This window comes from Geotrypetes seraphini, chromosome 3, assembly GCF_902459505.1.
Source record: "Geotrypetes seraphini chromosome 3, aGeoSer1.1, whole genome shotgun sequence".
NCBI lineage: Eukaryota > Metazoa > Chordata > Amphibia > Gymnophiona > Dermophiidae > Geotrypetes > Geotrypetes seraphini.
The window spans coordinates 166,464,951-166,489,226 of NC_047086.1; the positions used below are offsets into that span (position 1 = coordinate 166,464,951).

The 24,276-nt window shown below is 40.7% G+C and overlaps 1 protein-coding gene across 3 annotated transcripts in view; it reads left to right on the forward strand.

Annotated features, from left to right (window-relative positions):
* ESR1 (estrogen receptor 1) overlaps positions 1–24,276 on the forward strand; it is a 387,331-nt gene that overhangs the window by 311,048 nt on the left and 52,007 nt on the right. The window lies entirely within an intron of this gene.

Here is a 24,276-nt window from a genome sequence, read left to right on the forward strand (position 1 = left end):
GATTTAGGAAAGACATCCAGAAATTCAGTAGAGTAAATGTCCATTTTAAAAATTGCAAGACATCTATCTTTTATTTTTTGTAAATGACATATCTAGATGTTTTGGCTCTTAGTGCATCTATCTTTTCTGGTCGTTTTCAAGTAAGAAACTGTCCAAATGAAAAATGCACAAAAACATGCCAATGGGACGTAGAAGCAGCCAGCATTCTTAGCAAACTAACCACACAGAGAGCTGAGCAGTGCAGAGGAGAACTCTAAGGGGTACTGCAGTGAATGTCACATTAAAAAGTCCCAGGTACATATGTCACTATAACTTTATTGTACCTACCTGTACACCAGAACAATAGCCCTTATGTCAGCAGGTGTCATCTTTATGTAGGTACAGTAAGTTTTGGGTAGGTTTTGCAAGGCTCACCATACAATATAAGCAAGTTATAGTGACATGTGTACCTGGGACTTTTTAATGTTACATTCACTGTAGTATCCCTTGGAATGCCCCTCTGATCTGCTGAGCTGTGTCTGTGTGGCCATCTGAAGCTGTAATATAGGTTGAAATGTTCTGTTTCTTTCACATCTTTGGGTGGTGGGAGGGGGGGGTCGGTGACCTTTGGGAGAGTAAGGGGAGGGGTCATGCCTTAATCCCTCCAGTAGTCATCTGGCCAGTTTGGGGACCTTTTGTGACTGTTATTTGTTTTTTTTTTTTTTTTTTGAGTTCAAATAGTTTTTTATTGTTTTTAAGTACAAACAATACAAACAAAAGGAATATTTTCAACAGAGTAACTTCATAGAAGAAAACAGTGTCTGTATACTTGCTGTATCAGCTGAAGACAGATCCATTATACAGTAAATGAAATAAGGAAAGAAACCAAGGAAATAAAATAAAATAATAAGGGAAGTAGCATCAAGTTTATACATGGAGAAATGTATGTCCATAGGGAGTCCATCGAACCGATTCTTCAATATTGCTCAACAGTTATTTGTTTTTTAAAATAGGTCTAGTCCTAAACATCTAAATCAGGGCTGCCCAACTCCGGTCCTTGAGATCTACTGACAGGCCAGGTTTTCAGGATATCCACAATGAACATGCATGAGAGAGATTTGCATACCAAGAAGGCAATGCAGACAAATCTCTAGCATGCAAAGTCATTGTGGATATCCTGAAAACCTGGCCTGCCAGATCTCAATGACCGGAATTGGATAACCCTGGTCTAAATAGTGCCCTGAACATTGTGTTAAAAGTTTGATTATCCCTGCAGAACATCCAAGTCCTAAGCCCACCCGGACAAAACAACCAGAAAGATGTCTAGAAAGTCAGTTTCAAAAATGCCCACTTGGACGTTTTGACAAGTAAGACATCCAAGTGGCAGTTTATGCTTTGTTTTGGACACAATCTGCCAATTAGCATCAGTAGTAATAATCAGTTTATCAGTGCTAAATGGCAACAATTAGAATCTATATATTACATTACATTAGGGATTTCTATTCCGCCTGTGCCTTGCGGTTCTAGGCGGATTACAATAAAGATGATATCTGGGCATTTCCAGTAGAATTACATTACAGGAAAAGAGTAGATTACAAGTAACAGTGAAGAGTTACAATACATATCGCAGCAGATGTAACATAGCCACGGATTACAATAAAGAAGATATCTGGGCATTTCCAGTAGAATTACATTACAGGAGAAGAGTTAATTACAGTTTATATTGAAGAATTATAGTACATTCGATATCACAGGAGATGTTACATAGCAACTGAGTCAATTTACAACTGGTGGATAATAAAGAATTACAATATATTCTAGATTACAAAAGATGTTACATGAGCTGAGTCAAGTTTCTTCGGATGGAGAGTAGCATCATATGCTTATAAGAAACACAGAAACATGATAGTAGATAAAAGCCAAATGGCCCATTCAGTCTGCCCATCCGCAGTAACCATTATCTCTTCCTCACTCTAAGAGGTCCCACATGCCTATTCCACGCTTTCTTGAATTCAGACACAGTCTATGAAGCCACCACTTCTTTCGGGAGACTGTTCCACACATCTACCACCCTTTCTGTTAAAATGTTATTCCTTAGATTACTCCTGGGCCTATCACCTCTTAACTTCATCCTATGCCCTCTCATTCCAGAGCTTACTTTCAAATGAAAGACTCACCTCATGTGCATTTATGTCATGCAGGTATTTAAACATCTTTTTTTAATTTTTATTTATTTAAGGTATTTATATAAATATCAAAGTTATCTAAGTGGTTTACAATCAGGTACTCAAGCATCTCCCCTCTCCTGCCTTTCCTCCAAAACATATTGAGATCTTTATGTCTGTCTGTATACGCCTTATGATGAAGACCACAGACCATTTTAGTAGCCTTCCTTTGGATTGACTCCATCCTTTTTATATATTTTTAAAGGTGCAGTCTCTAGAATTATACACAATATTCTAAATGAGGTCTCATCAGAGTCTTATACTGGGGCATCAATACCTCCTTTTTCCTACTGGCCATACTTCTGGCATATCTTGTTAGGTGTATTCTATAAAGATGTGCACATAAATTCTAGTGTGTGGATCTGGAACCCACAAAGTTTCTGGCAGTAGCAATCTTCATTAAAGAGTTTAGGATACTCTTTTTTTTAATCACAGCTCCTGCTGGATATGTCAGAAAAGGCACATACAGACCTGCCCATTCTTATAGATATTTTACAAGAAGATCTATGTTCAGCAGAGCCACTTCCAAAGTACAGGGAAAACTGAGCAAGTCCCAACCTGCATGACTTAATTCTCCTCTACATGAGCCATTTTAATTGGGGGTTTTCAAGAAAAAACTTACTATTCGAACTATTTATTGTTATTATGTCTAATAATTATGGATGTACTATGTGGGCCACTTGGGTATAAGTGGGGTACAAGTTTTTAAATAAACTAAATTTATAAAATGGAGTTCTGTGGATATTTTTGCAGTGGAGGAACTCTGCACATAACAAATTTTCAAATGTTAATACTGTCTGGCCATTTGACATTCACAACTTGTACTGAGACAGCAGCTGCAACCTTTCCTTAATCTAGACAGCCAAAATGCAGCCTGTTAGAGTTAGGCCAACTGGTTTTGTGTTTAGGGCTATTTTTTCAATGGCTTGATGTTCATAATGATACATAATGCTTATCTCCAATGTATTTGATTGGATATGGATCAACTGGACTTCTGAGGAAGGAATCTACTGCCAAAACACAAACTATGTTGGGTCCTACTCCATGTCACTGGCTGGCCATCTACATTTGAGAACTGGCTTATTTATTTATTCTCTGTCATCTGCAATCAAGTTTTGTCCTTATGTAGGATTTGTGGGTGTCCATCCTGATACTGTGGTGCCTTTTCCCACATTGTATAATGGCTCTTTGACTGTTAGTGTGAGTTCTTTGGTTCCTGCTTTGTTTTAAGGTTGACCTTCTACACTTAGCCAGAAAGCTGGAAAACTCCCCAGGAACTCCTCTAGGCCCAGCCATTTCTTGAGCAGCTAAATTTAGTTTAGTGTTATTTATTTAGAGCTGAGGTTTAGCCAACTAATTCCCCATATTAGCCAGCTAAACATTTACAAATTCCTGCCAGTTAATGTTTTTTTTAGGATATCCATAATGAATATGCATGAGATAGATTTGCACAATTTGAAGATGCAGTGGATCTATATCTATGAGTGGTGTACAATAATTTATCTACCTCAGTAGGAAAGAAGAGTTTAAAAAAAAAAATTGTTTTATTTTCCAATATAGTCCCCTGATAGAAGTTTTCTTTTCAAAGGGGCTAAAGTCATCATAGGAAAAGTGAATGAAGTTGTATGGAGTTGTTTGACCTTCAAACCATGATATCACAGCTTCCTTGACATCTTTATCACTTGAAAATTGCTGTACATGGAGAGATTTCTTCAAAACTCAGAACAGGAAATAATCCAAGGGAGCCAGGTCAGGACTGTAGGGTGGATGGTTCAGCTGCTGATCCCACATTCTCAGATGGCAGCCTGTGATTGTCATGACATGTGCACTGGCACATTGTCATGAAGAAGCAACATGCCTGCTATGAGGTTTCCTTGTCTTTTCTTCTTCATTGACTCCCGCAAAGTGATGATTGTGTTGGTGTAACTCTCCCCGGCTATGGTTGTCTTGTGTGGCATGAACTCCATAAATAAAAGTCCTTCATCATATCAGAAGACAGTTGCCATGACTTTGCCTGCAGATTTTTTTGTCTTGAACATTTTTGGGGTGGGGGATGACTTGTACTTCCAATGCATTGACTCCATTGTGGGCTCAGGATCTCTGTGATAGACCCAAGTCTCATCTCCAGTCACCAAACAATGAAACAAATTCACTTGGTCTTCATGGAGCATCTCCAAGTTCTCCTGACAGCACTGCAGCCTTGTGGCCTTCTGGCATGTTGTCAACATTCTTGGAACCCATCTTGCATTAACCTTGGACGTGCCCAACTTTTCATGAATTATTTTTCAGACTGTACCTGCTGAGATACCCATTTCTTTAGCTATTTGGGAAACTTTAATTTGTCTGTCTTGCAAAATTAAATTCTTCACTTGCACATTTCAGTGGAAGTTGCTTCCACAGGCCATCTAGTGTGATGGTCATCTTCAATGGACTCTCTACCCCACTTAAACTGCTTGTTCCAAAATTTTACTTTGTAGGATGATGGGTCAGACTCGCCATAAACTGCAGTCATGCGTTCATGAATCTCTTTTGGCTTTTTCCCTTCTTTTGTGTGAAATTTTTATCACTGAATGGTGCTCCAAGTCTAGCAGTTTCTTACTTGATTCACACGAGGACTCTCCTGACATCCTGTCTCTTGGAATGTTAGACTCACACCGAGTCACAACTGTGCATGAGTATCCTTGATACAGATGTGTTTCAACACGCTTTCATACTCAGGTAGATAAATTATTGAATATTTATTCTCTGTCATCTGCAATCAAGTTTTGTCCTTACGTAGGATTTGTGGGGGTCCATCCTGATACTCTAGTGTCTTTTCCCACATAGTGTAATGGCTCTTTGACTGTTAGTGTGAGTACTTTGGTTCCTGCTTTGTTTTAAGGTTGACCTGAAAATCTGACAGGATAGATAAGTCTCCAAGAGAGGGCTGGAAAGTACTGCAGTCTACAGAGATGGACAGTTCACTGTTTCAGAGTACATCTCCTTCCTTTACAAACTGCCAGTGCATATCAGTTAGGGGAAAATTCTATTCTACTGGAATGGAAACTGAATTGGAGTTGAGTCAGAAATTACTAGTTTAGAAAAGTAATCAAGACTTCCAAAATGTCTTCAGCTTTTGCTAATTTTGATTTTATTTTTGTGAAGTCTGAGAGCATATTGACCTTTTTGACTCAATAAATACCCCTAAATTGCTTCAGATCTCAATCTGAGTCCAAATCATGGATAAAAGCCATTCAAATCATTTGACTTGTACTGAACCTTTCTTCAGTACTGTCCAGGAAAGCGAAAAGAGTCAAAGGCAATGTGAACATATTCACTCATTCTAGTCATCATATAAAAACTGCATCCGTCCTATATTTCTTCCTGTAGCTAGCTGTGAAATCTGGCTTTTTCTTTTCAGGGCTCATTTTCTCTTTCATACGGTTGCATGGCTTGGTTTTTTGGTTTGTTTTTTTTAATGACCGCAGATTGAGCTTAACTTTTATGATGTTTAAATTCTCTAGGGAAGGCAGAAACAGTAGCCAATTCTGCAGATGTGAAACCATTTTTTCTCAATGCAAATACTGCAATTATCTTGAAATCACTGAATTATCACACTTCCCTAAATTGTAGCAATTTTCTTATGTCCACTAATATTTTTTTCTTTGAAAAAAAATACAATTTACTTTTGAAGAGTTATAAATTGTAGCCACAAATGCTTCTCCTAAGAAAAGCTTCTGAAAATGGCGAGATCTATTCAATCTTAATTTTAGAAGCTATTTCATTTCCCTATTTCTTTTGTTCAGAAGTCATGCAAAGTCGGTCTCCTTCAACAACTTTCTTTGTAGCTCAGGGAGTAAAAGCTTTTGTCATTTTTTGTAAGATACATTGACATCACATGTAAATTTTCCTAAAATAACAAGGCAACAAAGCATCTGTTCTGTCAAGGCCAAAGCTACTATTGCAACAGGTCAGAACACAAACGACTTCAGCTCAGCAAGGCAAAAACAATTAAATAAAACTTTCAACTATAAAATACACTGTGTATTTCTATAACAGGTTGATAGAACAGGCTACTCAAAGCAACTCCTGATAGCTCTTCAGAGCAAGCTCAAGGACGCTAGGGTATAAAATCCAAAGGAAAAAGAATTTGTAGGATGTTACTTAGAGGGCACATACATCTAATCCAATTCTACTTCCTCCTTAGTGACAGGGACTGAAAGAAAATTCTTGTGGGCACTTAATACAAGTGCCTGTTTCATTAACTGCTTTCTATCATAATGGGTAGACCCCATGCTGAATTAAATATTTAAATTCATAACAAGTGATGGGCTCCTTTTAACAAGTCACAAAATATATAGAATACCACTTCTTATGAACAGTACACAGCAGTGTTTCCAGCCCTTGTTATTCCAGGCTTTACACTATCGGCCTCAGATTTGGAGCCTACGCACAATCACAAACTGAGATGATCAGCGTAGTGTTCATGCTCCTTGCTCCAGTCATCGGCCACAACATTTACTATCATTCACCTAATTATTTTTTTTTAAATATATGTTTTTTTCAAAATTTTCATAACGTCATTTTACTTTAATTGAGCAAAATTTTTTTTACAACATCTACATGTACTCGATTTTCCAACGTGCACTTATTCCTTATATTGAAAAAAATTGACAAAAAAATAACTTATCTCAAGCAGTCTTCGCTGTTAAGATACTTTCTTTCACGACAGCTAATGTCACATCTAATGCCCGTCTGCCGACGCGGCCAGCGTTTTGCGGGGTCTATGATAGTGATTCCCTTGCAACAAATGTGATGCATCCCGTTCAATTCCTATAGGTTGGGTCACATTTGCTGCGTGGGACTCGCTACCATAGCTTTGTAAAAGGAGCCCGAAGTTTCATCTGTGAGTTAATTTTGAATGATAAATGACATATCATATAATCAGAAATAGGAGGACCAAATTGGGGAGTTGATTGGCAAAAAAAAATAAAAATATATATATATATATATATATATATATTGGAGGCCCCAATATCCCCCTCAAAAAATGAGCCCTTAAATTTAGAAATTTAAAGGGTCCTTTTAAAAATATAAAATCTAGCCTTGTGTGTTCCCAATGTGGGGCTTTCCCACATCCTAAGTCAGATTTATTCCCCCTCCCCCATTTTACAAAACCACGAGCTTTTTAGCACCTGCCAACGCGCTGAATGCTCTGTGTTGCTCCGACATTCATAGGAACGCTCATAGGACCCCTCTAAAAAATATTTTAACAAAATAGGTAAAGCATGGGATTCTGCCTGCTAACAGGCATTAACTGCTTTAGTAAAATGGCCCCTAAGTAAGATGCTTACACTCAACTTAGATTTTTAAGCTAATTTAGGGCTCTTTTTACTAAGCAGTGCTAAAAAGTGGCCTTAGCACATATCAGACCTTTTCCTTTCTACATTACATATCCTGATTCATATTTGGTCTTCCTCTAAGCATCTTTTACTAAAAAAAAAAAAACTGGTTACCTTCACTCACTTAACTATTTATGCTCTGAACCCAATTCCCTCCAATTGGCTTAAAATGACAAAAATGTGGATTAACTCCCCTGTCTCTGACACTCCTAAATAAAAGTTTATCACTGGGTATGCTTCTCTACTGCTGCAAATAAGCACTTTTTAGGACCATCCTAAAAAGCCTGACAACGGGATAGAAAATGAATTAAATAAATAGTGCTTGACCCCTCTATATATCAAATTCCAATCTCCTATATTTCTTACTTATCCTAGCTAATAGAAAGACTGGTTAAAAAATGTATGCAATTTTTTTTAAGAAATCCTTCAAAAAAAATCTTGAATAAAAAAACTATATAGACTTTTTGTCCACTACCTTAAATAAAGAAATGCAATAATTCAAGCAAAATATAAATGAAAATAGTCTGAAATAAGATCAATATTAGGAAACATTCCACAGAAATAAGGCAAGATATTCAAAATGAAGCAAGAAGAAATCAAAGCTGATAGGATAAGGACTGAGAATCTCAAGTCGCATAACATATACCTTCTCCCTAAACTCCAGGAGTAGAAAACAGAGAAAGATTATTGTTTAAGAAATTTTTCAGTTGTAGAGGGTCATAAAAATATATTAATATGTGCACAGTCATAAAAAAACGCACACGGGAGAGAAGGAGAAAATCTGTCCATATTGTGGCCAGAAATTTGCAAGCAACGAGACCCTGCGGGTTCACATCAGAAGCCACACAGGTGAACGGCCTTACCAGTGTTCTTATTGCGACAAGGCCTTCAGCAAGAATGACGGGCTAAAGATGCACATTCGCACACACACAAGGGAGAAGCCATACCAGTGCGCCGAGTGCAACAAAGCCTTCAGCCAGAAGCGAGGCCTGGATGAGCACATGAGGACGCACACGGGTGAAAAACCCTTCCAGTGTGACGTGAGTGACGCTTTCTTTCGATTCACACAGCTCTTACGTTTCAGAGACATGAAAGTGGCAAGCGAACGAGGTATCGGAAAATATCGCACTGGAAAGAAATGTCTTTTCTGGAAAGTGAAAGAGAATCGGCCAAAAGGAATGAAGCATCAGAACATTTTCTGCTGGCAAGAAACGAGAAACAGTCTGCCCTGGAAAGCAACGTAGAACTAGCTGAAGCGACTGAAATGCTGTCAGGGGAGAAGTTTCTTGTTTTTCTAGGTAAACAAAAGTTTCCTTTTTAAAGACGCTTTTAATCCTTACATTATGCTCAAATCTCCCTCCAGGTTTCTACTTCTCCCTCCATAATGTTTTTTCCATCTATGGTTCTTTTTTCTACTTTAAAGCATTGAATTGTAGTTCTATCCCTCCATTCCTTATGTATCGATTAGTCTGTAAGTCTGTCGGTCTAACCCATTATTTTTAAATTTTAAACGATATGTCTAAATATATGTTTATCTTTTTTAAAATTGTAACTCGCTTAGTAAATTTGAATAAGCGATTCATCAAATTAAAATAAATAAATAAAATAAAAACAGTTAATCACACAAAGACATGAAAAATGGAGAACAAAAGAGTATCTACTGGTAAATTATTCATTGCTTCAAGCCAAGATTTACATCTCTCTTGCGAGACATGATCAATATCTGGAATTACCAAATTACATGACCCTTAAGCATCCAGATCTTATCATGTTCAAGTTCCATGACCACAGACCTTCACATTAGAATCTTCCAGAAAGGCAATTATATTCAAACTTTGTCCCTTTATGAGATTTTTATTTTTTTTTAATTCATTTATTTAATCCGTCCCCCCAAAGGAGCCCAGAATGGGTTACAAGAGTGCATTCACAGTATAAACAGGATAAACTTTGGTGGGAAATACAAACTTGGTGGTTAAACTAGGTAAGTTGGGGGAGGGTATCCATTCATTCTCTGGAGCAGTAAGTAACTATCCTGAGGAGGTGAGTCGCCACTCTGAGTCTGAGGTAAGTGCACACACTGTAAACAATACATCAGGGGTCACACTAACTCAGGCGGGAAACTCTGTACAGGGACTTAGCAAACATAAGGTATGGAGAGCTATGTATGTCAATGCACACAGTTTAGGCAATAAAATTCTAGATTTAGAGACGGAAATAATGAACGCCGACCTAGACGTAGTGGCGATATCCGAAACTTGGTTCACGGACTCACACGGGTGGGATATGGTTATACCGGGTTACAACTTACTCCGACAGGGAGGGCAAGTTAGGAGGAGGGGTAGCTCTATACACTAGAGAAGACATCAAAACTACCATAATCACAGATGTCTCTGGGTGAATCTGGCTAGAGGAAATGAAAAATGCCTGTATCTTGGTGTGATTTACAGACCTCCAAGACAACAGGTAGACAAGGATATGGAATTAATCGAAGACATTGAAAACATCACCTTGCGCGGGGACACAGTACTGTTAGGGGATTTTAATATGCCCGATGCAGATTGGAATGCACTTACCGCACAAACTAGCGGCAGCAGAAGGTTGTTAACCTCCATAAAGGGTGCACGGCTCAAACAATTGGTATTGGAGCCCACTAGGGACCAGGCGTTACTAGACCTGGTACTCACCAACAGAGACAGCGTATCGGATGTTTTGGTAGGTGATACGCTGGCCTCCAGCGACCATAACATGGTTTGGTTCAACCTTCGGAAGGGTTTCTCCAGATCGACCACAACAACAAAGGTCCTCAATTTTCGGGGCACTGACTTCAAACGCATGGGAGACTTCGTCCATCGGGCACTGCAAGACCATGCCAAAACCAATAATGTAGAGGCTATGTGGGCAAACCTGAAATCTACCCTACATGAAGCAATAAATCGTTATATAAAAACAACAAGCAAACGACGGAGGAATACTACATTGAACCAGTGGTTCACTACAGAAATCTCGGACCTCGTTAAGAAAAAGAAAAAAGCATTTGTTTCCTACAAACACTCAGGAAGAGGAGCAGTAAAAGAAGACTATCTGGCCAAGTCCAAAGCTGTCAAAACGGCAGTCGGAGAGGCCAAGCTTCGAATAGAAGAGAATCTAGCAAAGGACATTAAGAAAGGGGATAAAACCTTCTTCAGGTACATCAGTGATAGGAAAAGAAACACAAATGGGATAGTACGCCTTAGGAAAGCAGACGGGACTTATGCAGAATCAGATTCCAATAAAGCCGAACTACTAAACGAATACTTCTGCTCAGTCTTTACCTGCGAGGTGCCAGGATCCGGTCCACAGTTGCAAGCAAGGCATAGCTCAGATGACCCGTTCTGGAATTTCGAGTTTACACCCAGCAGCGTCTACTGCGAACTATCAAGACTCAAAGTGAACAAAGCCATGGGACCGGACAATCTACACCCCAGGGTGCTTAGAGAGCTGTGTGATGTCCTGGCGGAGCCATTGTCTGTGCTCTTCAATCTTTCCTTGAAGGCGGGAAGAGTCCCCTTGGACTGGAAAACAGCCAATGTAATCCCACTCCACAAAAAGGGCTGCAGGACAGAGGCTGAGAATTACAGACCGGTGAGTCTCACATCCATAGTGAGTAAACTCATGGAAACACTAATTAAGCATAAATTAGATACGATCCTGGACGAGAAGAATCTACGGGATCCCCGCCAACATAGATTTACCAAGGGCAGGTCCTGCCAATCCAATCTAATTAGTTTCTTTGACTGGATAACAAGGAAACTGGATGTGGGTGAGTCCCTAGACGTCATTTACTTGGACTTTAGTAAAGCTTTTGATAGCGTTCCGCACCGCAGACTATTGAACAAGATGAAATCAATGGGACTGGGAGAGACATTAACTACATGGGTCGGTGATTGGCTAAACGGTAGACTTCAGAGAGTGGTGGTGAATGGTGCCCCTTCAAAAACGTCAGAGGTGATCAGTGGAGTGCCTCAGGGCTCGGTCTTGGGCCCGATCCTCTTCAAAATATTTGTGGGAGATCTGACTCAGGGGCTTCAGGGTAAAATCACATTATTCGCCGATGACGCCAAACTATGCAACATAGTAAGTGAGAACACTTTACCAGACAGTATGACGCAGGACCTACTTCTATTGGAACACTGGTCCTCGACTTGGCAGCTAAACTTCAATGCTAGAAAATGTAAGGTCATGCACCTCGGCAGCAGGAATCCATGCAAAACTTACACACTAAATGGTAAAACCTTAGTTAGGACCAAGGCGGAACGTGATTTGGGGGTGATCATAAGCGAAGACATGAAGACTGCCAATCAAGTGGAGAAGGCTTCATCAAAGGCAAGACAAATGATAGGTTGTATCCGAAGAAGCTTTATCAGCCGGAAGCCCGAAGTTATAATGCCGTTGTACAGATCCATGGTGAGGCCTCATCTGGAATATTGTGTACAATTCTGGAGGCCACATTACCAAAAAGATGTGCTGAGAGTTGAGTCGGTTCAAAGAATGGCCACCAGGATGGTCTCGGGACTCAAAGACCTCCCGTATGAAGAAAGGCTGAATAAATTGCAGCTATATTCACTCGAAGAACGTAGAGAGAGAGGAGACATGATAGAGACATTTAAATATATCACCGGCCGTATTGAGGTGGAGGAAGATATCTTCTTTTTTAAAGGTCCCTCGGCCACAAGAGGACATCCACTGAAAATCAGGGGTGGGAAATTTCATGGCGACACCAGGAAGTTCTTCTTCACCGAAAGGGTGGTCGATCGTTGGAATGAACTTCCACTTCAGGTGATTCAGGCCAGCAGCGTGCCGGATTTTAAAAGGAAATTGGATACACATGTGAGATCTCTAGGGGGGTAAATTCAAGGGGGTAGGGTTGTAGGAGTGGGCAGACTTGATGGGCTGTGGCCCTTTTCTGCCGTCATCTTCTATGTTCTATATTCTATAGAGGTACAAATTTCAGATTTAGTTCTAGAGTACTCAATAGGGAGTGTATTACCATGCCTATAAAGAGAAATGGCTTTCAGCACATATATTTGAACATGCCAATAAAGAGTAGCTGTGGTAAGGTTGTTTCTATAGATGCTCCATGCCTCAACTCTATTCTTGCTATCATACTATCTTTCCCCAGTCTTTCCCTTTTTTAACCCCCCCCCCACTCCACAATTCTTTTCTTGCTCTGTCTTGCTCCATTCTGAGCACTTTTCACCATTCTTCTCTCTCCTTCCTTTCATTCTGACTCCTTCCCTCCAGTCCACTCTACTCTGTCTTCTCCCTCCCTTCCTGTGCTCTGAGAATTATTTCATCTCATTTCCCATCTCTATTCCCTGCATCATCTCCTAGTCCCCTCCTCCCAGCCTCTCCATGACTCAACTTCCAGCCCTACCTCCCTTCTCTCACCTGTCTCCCTGTCAGTTGTAACCTTTGTGTTATCCCTCTGCCCTCAGCCCTCTTCTCTCAGGCCCAGCATTATATCCCTTTTCCTATACCCATCCCGTAGCATTTACCCTTTCTCCCATCAGTGGCGTACCAATGGGAGGGAATCCGCCCCGGGTGCACGCTCCAAGGGGGTGCACAGCCATCCTGCTGCTGAAAATGGCACCTCAGTGCAGCTGCCGTATTTATTCCAGAGCATAAATACGGCAGCCGCGCTGAAGTGCACGAAGGTCCCGCGATAACGACTACTGCTGCCGCTGTTTCGGAAGAGATAAGTGACGTTGGAGGGGGGTGGACTGGCAGCCGTAGTCATTATGGGACCTTGCCACAACTCACTGCGTCTGCCGGCCCAGCCCCCCTCTGATGTCACTTACCTCTTCCGGAGCAAAGGCAGCAGTAGTCGTCATCGCGGGACCTTGCTGATTTTGATGGAGAGATAAAGAAGCATAGTAGATTAGAGAAAGGGGGTCAGGGTGGTATGGAAGCGTGGTGAAGGGTGAGAAAGGGGGTCAGAGTGGTATGGAAGGGTGGTGAAGGGTGAGAAAGGGGGTCAGAGTGGTATGGAAGGGTGGTGAAGGGTGAGAAAGGGGTCAGGGTGGTATGGAAGCGTGGTGAAGGGTGAGAAAGGGGGCAGATGCTGATGGAAGTGGGGGGAAGGGAGAGAAGAGAGTGAAATGCCAGACCATGGGGGTGTGGGAGAGATGGAAGGGGAGCATAAAGTTTCTGGAAGGTGAATAGAAGGATAGAAGATGCCATATAGAAGGGGCAGAGATAGGGTAGACAGTGGATGAAAGGAAGAGTGACAAGAAGATGAGGAAAGCAGAAACCAGAGAAGACAAGGTAGAAAAAAAATTATATTTATTATTATTATTTATTTATTTATTTTTTTTTGCTTTAGGGGAGATGCATCGCTGTTTCTGTGGTGTTGCATTGTATGCAGAGTCCAGCTTCTTGGTGCTTCAGTTTAATCTTTGTCTACGTATTTTTATTCTATCTCCTCATTTGCATAACTGTACAGCGTTTTTTAGCGTTGGCATCTGAGCTGTTACCACCGTGGTTAAAAACCACACTATAGGGAAGGGTTTAGTTTGTGATGACATATTCCATACTAGGCGAAGGTGTTTTCTGTGTTCTGTGTGTTCGAAAAGACATGGTTTTCTGTTAGGATTGACGGTGTAGGATTGATCTGTACTAGTCTGGCTTGTTTAGTTTTACAATGGGTGTATTGATGTTGTACTGCTCACTGCAGTATGTAAGATGCTGCCTTTTCCTAGGTACACTCTTGGATTGTTACTAAAAATCATGTTTTTTTATACAGATGGGGGGGGGAGGGGGTAAAAAAATGATGGGCCCCGGGTGCCACATATGCTAGGTATGCCACTGTCTCCCATCTTCAGCTCCTGTCATAGCTCCAAATCCTTGTCTCTTAATCTCAGCATCAGACTTTTTTTTTCCTAGCTTTAGTATGAACCCCCTTCTGCCACCCTCACCATCTGCCATCCCCAGCCATATGTCAGCCTCCAGATCTCTCCTGTCATCCCCAATCCCCATAACAACCCCTCACACTCTTTTCCCAACCTTAGCCCCTGTATGAACCTCTTGTTCACCTGCTCTCAGAGCTGCCAATGAGGCTGACTCACTCAGCAGGAGATTCAGGGTCTGCCCTCAGCCCTCCCCGTCCATCCCCAAGCCCCTCTCATTGCTCTGCCCAGCCTGGCCCATTGCTCAGCACATTGCTGGCCCTGGCACAACTGATTGGCAGCCAGAGGCAAAGGCCTTCATAAAAGTTCATTTGCTGCTGCTGGGGTATTAGTAGCTACAAGAAATTACCGTATGTTTTATGAAAGCCTTTCCTGCTGCTGCTGCAACACAGGGAGGCAGCTCAGCAGGAGATCGTGGCTCATCAGCATGGTTTTGAAAAGTCGTCCGGATGCCTGGACATGTCCTCTAAAAAGAAACAATTCAACTGTTTTTAAAGATTTCAAAAGATGGTGTTTCATAATTTAAACAAGTCTATTATAAAGACAACCACCTCAACACACATCACATCATACAAAATGTTCTTAAACCCTGTCTGATGTGAAAAACAAAAATTATATTAAATTTCACCCTTGTAAGGTTTCATAATGTTTTCCTCCCTCCTTCCATCCATATCCCTCTGCTGCAAGAGGTTCTGGAGATAGGGTAAATAAAGGGAGAGATGGAGGGGAACAGGGAAGTGGAAGTGGAGGAGGGAGTGGAAAACATGAAAAGGGATCTTCAAAAGTTAGAGGAATGGTCTAATATCTGGCAACTAAAATTCATTGCAATAAAATGCAGAATAATGCATTTGGGGATGAATAATCGGAAGGAGCTGTATATGCACGGATGGGGAGAGGGACCTTGGGGTGACCTTGGGGTGATAGTGTCCAAAGATCTAAAGGTGAAAAAAACAGTGCAACAAGGCGATGGCTGCTGCCAGAAGGATGCTGGGCTGTATAAAGAGAGGTGTAACCTGTAGAAGAGCAAAGGTGTTGATGCCCCTGTGCAGGTCGTTGGTGGGACCCCACTTGGAGTATTGTGTTCAGGTTTGGAGATGGTATCTGGCGAAGGACACAAAAAGGCTTATAGCGGTCCAGAGGAGGGCGACAAAAATGATAGGAGGTTTGCGCCAAAAGATGTATGAGGAGAGAGTGGAAGCCTGGAATATGTATACCTTAGAGGAAAGGAGATATATTCAGACGTTCAAATACTTGTAAGGTATTAACGTAGAACAAATTTTTTTCCAGAGAAAGGAAAATGGTAAAACCAGAGGACATAATTTGAGGTTGAGGGATGGTAGACTCAAGAGCAATGTAAGGAAATTCTTCTTTACGGAGAGGGCGCTGGTCTTTAACCAGAGGGCCGCCGCATGAGCCGACTGCTGGGCATGATGGACCAGTGGGCTGACCCAGCAGCGGCAATTCTTATGTTCCTATAATGCCTGGAATGCGCTCCCGAGCGATGTGGTGGAGATTAAAACGGTGATGGAGTTCAAAAAAGGCGTGGGATGAACACAGAGGATCTAGAATCAGAAAATAAGAGTAAATATTGAAGAACTAAGGCCAGTACTGGGCAGACTTGCACGGTCTGTGTCTGTATATGGCCGTTTGGGGGAGGATGGGCTGGGGAGGGCTTCAATGGCTGGAGTGAGCTTTGACGGAGACTTCAGAATGTAATGTAAATGTAATGTAATTTATTTCTTATATACCGCTACATCCGTTAGGTTCTAAGCGGTTTACAGAAAATATACATTAAGATTAGAAATAAGAAAGGTACTTGAAAAATTCCCTTACTGTCCCGAAGGCTCACAATCTAACTAAAGTACCTGGAGGGTAATAGAGAAGTGAAAAGTAGAGTTAGAGGAAAAATAAAAATAAAATAAACATTTTAACAAGACAGCATTGATCTAAATACTTTGGAAGGTAGAAGAGAGGAGAGAAAGGAATAGAAGCAGAAGGGGGAGCCGTTGAACAGTAGAATTCTGGAGAAATTTAAATGATAGAAATAGAACAAAACAAAGACAAAAGGCAAAACAATAGATAAGATTAAAGATAAATCATAAGCTGGAAAGAAAAATAAAATAAAACTTTGTCTTCAATCCACGGTTTCAGCGTCAGTGATGAAGTGGAGCAAGTAGGTTTAGGAGGAGCGATTGACGTTTCCAGAAAGGGCTTCTTCAGGGAAGTTAGAACAGTACCGGCCAGAGCTTTGGATTCTTGTACAGACATAGCTAAGAAGAAAAAGGAAAAAAAAAAAAAAACACAACAAATTTTTAGATTGAATCAGGTTGGGCAGACTAGATGGACCATTCGGATCTTTATCTGCCATCATCTACAATGTTACTATGGGAAAGAGAAAAGAAGGGATGATGCCAAAGCATAGAACTAATTTCCAGAAATTTCTAGGAAAACCATGTGTATCAGTTCCCACATCTATGTATCAAGTGTCCTCCTCTAGTTTGATATTTTCTACTAGTAACAATGGACTCATTAGGTTCAATATTCAGCTGGTGAATTCAACCTGGATATTTAATGCTAGGTGGTTTCCATTGACTGGCATTGAATATCCAGGTTTTCAATGCTATTTAGCACATGGCCAGTTAAGATGATATTGACTTACTGGTCATGGCTTAACGGGCAAAGATAGGCCCATTTTTATGCAAGCTTATTTGCCTGCTAAGCCTGGCCTATTAAGTTCTGAATATCAGGATTTAAGTGGCCATGACACCCCCCCCCCCCCCCATATCGCTGGCTTATATTTTGGCACAAATCAGGCATTTTCAGTGGCAATAACCAGTTCAGTGACACTGAAAATGCCCAGTTAGCTACCAAGATGTGAGTTAATCAGTCAGTGGCCATTCTCATCTGGTCTACTCACACTGTTTCTTCTTATTGATGCAGTTGCTTCTTCCTTTGTTTGCTTTTTAGAGGTGCTGTATTACTGTTTTTAGTGGGCAAATTTGTGCTTTAGTGTTGCTTTCCCTCTCAGCGAGGGTTTTCATCAGGTTAAAAGCATCCATTATTTTTACCAATTCTCTTAGCAGGCTAATTTTTCTCTATGATTGCTGTCCTTGTTGATGACAGGATATTGCAATCCAACAATAGAAATACTTCTAAAATTTGCAGTAATACGGAAAATCAAATAACTTGCTCTTAGGTATTTGGCCTGTCTGAAAGTATAATTATATGAGGGAAAATCAAAAATTAAAGGCAAAATTGAACATATTACTTTTCCACATAGTCCCCATGCAAGCTGATACATTTGTTGTATCATTCAACTAGCTTTTGCATTCCTGCAGAGAAGTTTTTCAGCTGGTCCCAAAGCCAGGTGAGCACCATTTCCTTTACTTCATCATCCTTTGTCTTTTGCTCTCCGGGTCGCAGTGATGCATCCATGTCTCGTTAATGGAGACAATTCTCTCTAAAATACTTGGATCTTCTTCATACCATCTTGAGTACTGGGTCGCAACCTCCACATACTGTTTGTGCAATTCAGTAAGCTGCTTGGGAACCCATCATGTTAAGACTTCCCTTTATCCCAAGTCACCATGCTGATATCCAAATTTGCAGCCAATTGAGACACGTTGGTCTTCTCTAATCAAGGCATCCACCCTGTCAATGTGCTCTTGTGTGTGCAATGTCGATAGGCGACTAGAACGACCTTCATTGGTTACACCTGTTCTTCCCACTTTAAATCTTTTTACCCACTCATAAACCTTTCATTGATTCATGGTGCTATGTCCATACTGAATCAGTATCCGATGGTGAATTTTCATAGGTTTCACTCCCTCTGCCCAAAGAAAGCACACCACTGCACGATGTTCTTCGATGGTGCAATCTTGCAATGGAGTGTTTATGTTTCTGACCTCTTGATTGCCATACAACTAAAGGCCAAGCACTGCACTGTGCATGGATGAACTATCCAACAGGCAATGTACAGGTACATATGTTGCATTTCGTTAGCTCTGTTCTGGTTATCGCATAATTTAACAATTGCCTTTAATTTTTGATTCGCCCTCATACTAAATAAATCATGCCATGCAATGCTTCAGACTCCTTCCAGTACCATCTTTGAGCCTGATTCTACTTTCAGATGGTGTTGGAGTCAGGAACTTAGGCAGTATTTTTTTCCTGCAGAAAAACTGCTTCCAGGCTCAGGTTTTCCATAGACAACAGCAAAGCTTAGGACCTTGCCAATGCAAAAGTAGACGCTCTAAGCCCTACCATGCTACCCAGCTATAACACCCCCACCACCGTCTAACACCTGCACATATTCCTGACCCAAACTTATGACTCTTCATGTTTAATGAAAAATATATGACCACAGCTTTAATAAAAATTCATATACATCATTTCCCTTTTTAACAAGATATAGGGGCTCATTGTCAAAGTACTTAAACATACAAGTACCATAGGTTACTATGTATGTCTACTTTCTGTCTCTACGTACTTTGAAATGATCCCCATAATCAAATAACCAAGGTACAACTACTTAAGCCCCAGTATAGCTTCCTAATCCCAGGAGGCAATTCAGTGTTGAAACTAGCACCCCTTAAATTCATATTATTTGCAAGCATCAATCTGCTCGAGTCACAGTGATATTGAGCCTCAATTCATGGCAGTGTCACCTACAAGCAACCAGTTTGATTCACTGTTATCCCCACAAATCTTAATCTATCTGCATCTGGGACCAATAATCTCCTACAATGGGCCACATCCACTATCCCAGCTGCAACCGACCCCCCCCCCCCCACCCCAGGTTCTCCTTCAACAACACCTTTCCCCATATATCTCAAATACCCCACAACAAGAAACAATGAACGGGAGGGCAGAAAACTTTTATACCTCACTTATCCCAACCTCTACTCAAAAAACTCCCACTACTTAAAAAAAAACAAACCCAAACAGAAGCCCTTCATTTCCCTATCATCCCCACCTCCTTCTCCAACCGTAGCAATCTTTCACCTACCTTCCATCCAATCAGCATCTTCTCTGTTGCCAACATCCCATCTGTCCTCTGCCAGTTATTTCCCTTTCTCCCTGTTTCCCACCCCTTATCCAACCCTAATAGCCCCATTAACCCCCCTTTAGCCTAACTAGTAGCCGCTGGCTGCATCAGCCAGTGTTATCAATCCCCAAACCCAGCCTGCAGGGTTCCCAAATCAGGGATGGGTTTCGACTGGACACTGAGCTCATTAGGCTAAGATTTTATACAAATTTTTGGCTTATTAATAATTTTGCCCTTTGCTTAATTTCAGAATACATACATTGGAAATCACTTAAAATCTCCCACCTGGAAAAGCACTGATATTCTTCTTACAAAAGGAAGAACTAAAACATCAGATCCCTGTTGGATACCAAACAGCCAAACTGGTTCCATCACAGGGAAATTACTCCAGACACTACCCAGTTCCAAATAAAATATAGTAACTTATGGCTTGATATTCAAAAGAAAGCACTGGCACTGGGTGAACATATAACTTCACTGTCTGCTTATTTTCTAAATCTGTTCCTTCAGATGTATTTTCAGCCCAACTCTATTCATATAGGATTGGATTGTTTTATATATCACATATCACAATGTATTAAAGCAGTTTACATTAAAAAGAGTATACAAAATTCAGCAATAACTAATTACTTCAGTACAAATTATAGAGTCAAATCAATGTTAACCCTCCCCACCCCTCTCAAATGATTAAATCCAGCAAGAATAATAAAGGTAGCTTCACAATATCAAAAGCTAAGCAGAAAAAAAACGGTAGTAAACAACCATGGGCTCCTTTTACTAGCGCCAGCTCAATGTATGGCGTTAAGGTCTAGCACGCGCGGCAATGTAGCGCACGCTATTCCGCGCATTGAAGTCCTGACACGGCTTAGTAAAAAGAGCCCCATGTCTTTAGTGCTTTACAAAAACCTAAATAACTTGCAATATTACGAATAGTAGCTGGAAGCATATTCCACAGTAAGGGACCCAAGTAACATAGTAAATGACGGCAGATAAAGACCCAAAAGGTCCATCCAGTCTGCCCAACCATACATGTTCCATAAATTAATTATTTACTTAGATATCTCTGGGTCAGAAACCCAGAGCCCTGCCCGGTAGTATGTTTAGTTCCATCTGTTGGAGTCTCTGTCAAAGCTTACTCCAGCCCATCTTAACCATCCCAGCCATCGAAGCCCTCCCCAGCCCATCCATATATGGGACACAGACCGTGCAAGCTGCCCAGTATTGGCCTTAGTTCCTTCAATGTATACCTATTATTTTCTGATTAGAGATCCTCTGTGTTCATCCCACACTTGTCTGAACTCTGTCACCATTTTCTTCTCCACCACCTCCCTTGGGAGCGCATTCCACACATCAACCACCCTCTCCGTAAAGAAGAATTTCCTAACATTACTCTTGAATCTACCACCCCTCAACCTCGAATTATGCGCTCTGGTTTTACCATTTTCCTTATTCTGGAATAGATTTTGTTCTACGTTAATACCTTTCAAGTATTTGAATGTCTGAATCATATCTCCCTTGTTCCTCCTTTCCTCTAGGGCAGGGGTGTCAAACTCAGTCACATAAGAGGCCAAAATCTAAAATATAGGCTCAGTCGCGGGCCAAATTTGTAATTAAGATTCTTTGGGGCCCTTTTATTAAGGTACGTGACTGATTTAGCATGCGCTAAATGTGCACCCTAATAAAAGCACCCCTTAGTCTTAGTAGAAGTATAGGTTACAACCTTTCCAACCCCATGCCAGCTCTGTGATGGGCCAAAATTAAAAACTTGGGCAAAATTAAAAACTTGGAGGAGGTAAGCACCTCTGGTCTTTAAATGCTGCAAGCCATTGGGGTATTAGAAGGGAGTTAAAACATTTTTATTTAGAAAAATTACAATGAGTGTAAGATTTTCAACAGCTTAGCAGACATGCTGTTTCTTTTTTTTTTAAAACTTTTAATGCTGCACATGCTCCTTCCTGCCGAGGATGGGCCCCAAACCCTAAAGTTGCAAGACCATTCCACGAGGCCAACGTTTTGGTGTCCAGAAAAAAAATTTGACGATCCAAATTGGATTGACTTCATTTTACCAGAATATAAACTACAGCAAATCTTTGAAGTTACACACACAGATGTTGTGGCCATGGTCTCCCTTGATTGAGGAAGGCAACATAGTCGCTGAAACTGGGTCTTAGTTGGGATTTCATTTGTGTTTACATATTTTAGTGGCTTTACTCCAATAAAAGACTTGTATCCCTTTGTTGGTTGTGATATCTCCAGTGCCTCTTTTTGCTGTTCTCTCCAAAATATATGTGGGACAGACTACTCATCCTTTTAAGATATGTATAGCAGGGTGTCAGGTCAAAAGCACGCCGGGACAAAGGCGCGCCCAGACAATTGAGTGCAGTATGTGGGCGTGCGCCGCACAAAATTACTGTTTTTAGGGCTCCGACGGGGGGGCATGGGGGGAACCCCCCCACTTTACTTAATAGAGATCGCGCCGTATTGTGGGGGGTTTGGGGGGTTGTAACCCCCACATTTTACTGAAAACTTCACTTTTTCCCTGTTTTTAGGGAAAAAGTTAAGTTTACAGTAAAATGTGGACGGTTACAACCCCCCAAACCCCCCATAACGCCGGTGAGATCTCTATTAAGTAAACTGGGGGGGGCTCCCCAACAAAAACCCCCATCGGATCCCCTAAAAACTGTAATTTTCTTCGGCGCGCGCCTCCGTCTTGCGCTCAGTTGTCGGCGTGCACCTTTGTCTTTCGCGGGGTTGTCTATGAACCGTATAGCAGAGCATAAAAGCTGTATGCATAATAATAGACTACAAGCTCCTATGGTGTTGCATTGCTTGAAATTCAATCATAGTTTTCTGATTTACACTGTTGCGTTTTAGAAGCTGTTGCTGATTGCTTGGGAGATAAAAGGCATTTTTTTGTTACAATGTGAACAGTGGATTCACAGATTAAATAGTGAAGAACATGGAGGATTAAATCAAAAGCTGGAATTGAGTTTGATGTATCATCTTGTATTGATGACATCTGGCATTTCCTAAGTGAATCTTTGTGGCACCCCTGGATAGAATTGTGAAGACCTGGTGGGATAGAATTTAAAAGCTTGATTTCAATTGAGCTTCTCTACTGAGCTTTTTGTTTTATCCAGGCATTGCAGATGCCTCTGTTATTTCCAGCTGAATTTTTTTTACCTTGCCTAAAAGATATTTGATGGACTAAATTAAGAGCTGGCATGGAGTTTTTCTTTGCTGGGATCAGCATTCAGTCTAGGGAATTGAGGCAACTTCCTTCTATATTTCTGTCTATCCTTTGCCTTTAAGCATGTGCATTTTGGAAAATGAGGATATGACATCAATTATCCCCTTTCCTTTTCCTTTTTTTAGTCCTCTATGGCGTCTTGTTGCTGTATTTGTGAAGCAGCAAGACACCACTGAGGTGGTTTCTGACAATATAGGTACATTTCAATGGTTTTCTCTTTACACTATATAGTTAATGCATTTTTTTAGCACTTCTGTTTTCTGAAGTTATTATGGTTTTTGCTACTAGGTCTGTGAATGCTGGCCATCATTGATGTGGCAGACCTTTCCTAATGCAGATAAGCCTTTTACAGTATTTATCTTTGAAATTTCAGTGGATTTACTTGAATTGCACAGAGCACCGATTTAATTTGTATATGAGGGGGTTTTTATGCCTATGAGTTTTTTTTAACCCTGCTATATCTGTCTCTATAGGCTGGAGGTTGGGATCTGAGGTATTTTCCTCCTCATTTTTCATTTTATTGGTTGCTCTGCTTCTCTGAGCACTTGTAGTGACCCTGTATTATTGTTTGTGATACACATATGTACCTGTTTTGTTTTTGATGACAAGTAGAAGTGTGTTTGGTTATTACAGTATTTTTTTGCTTTTTATTGTATTGGTTTCTTTTCTTTTAGTTTTTATTAGAACATTTGTTTGCATATGTTTGTTATGATTATAATTTGCACTTGTTTTTATGTATGCGACACATGTAATCTGCTTAGAATTGCAGATAACCCTTTCTCTTGCTTTTCTATAATCGATTGTAATTCTACCCCCTTCCCTTGTGTCTCGATCTGTCATGTATCTACCCAAAGTCTTAATGGTATGTTACCAATTTTATATTTTTAATGTAATGTGCACTGCTTTGACTGTTTTAAGGTGGTATATGAAATTTTAATAAACTTGGATAAATAAATAAACATGTCCTTTATATGTGCAGGCAAAATATAAAATAGACTTGTAAAAGGCCTCTAAAAACATATGTGGAGGGGCATTTTCAAAACATACGTCTGTCTGATTTGGACTTATGGCGCTAGACAGCCAAATTTGGCAGTAAGAAAATGCCTGTTTTCGAAAAATAATTTTTTTTTTAAATCCTCTATCTGGATACCCAGGCCACTGGGTTGCCCAGATTGCCAGGATGTCTGTCTTTATACCACATTTTCAACCAAAATTATGTCCATAGTAACATAGTAACATAGTAGATGACGGCAGATAAAGACCCGAATGGTCCATCCAGTCTGCCCAACCTGATTCAATTTAAATTTTTTTTTATTTTTTTTCTTCTTAGCTATTTCTGGGCTAGAATCCAAAGCTTTACCCGGTACTATGCTTGGGTTCCAACTGCCGAAATCTCTGTTAAGACTTACTCCAGCCCATCTACACCCTCCCAGCCATTGAAGCCCTCCCC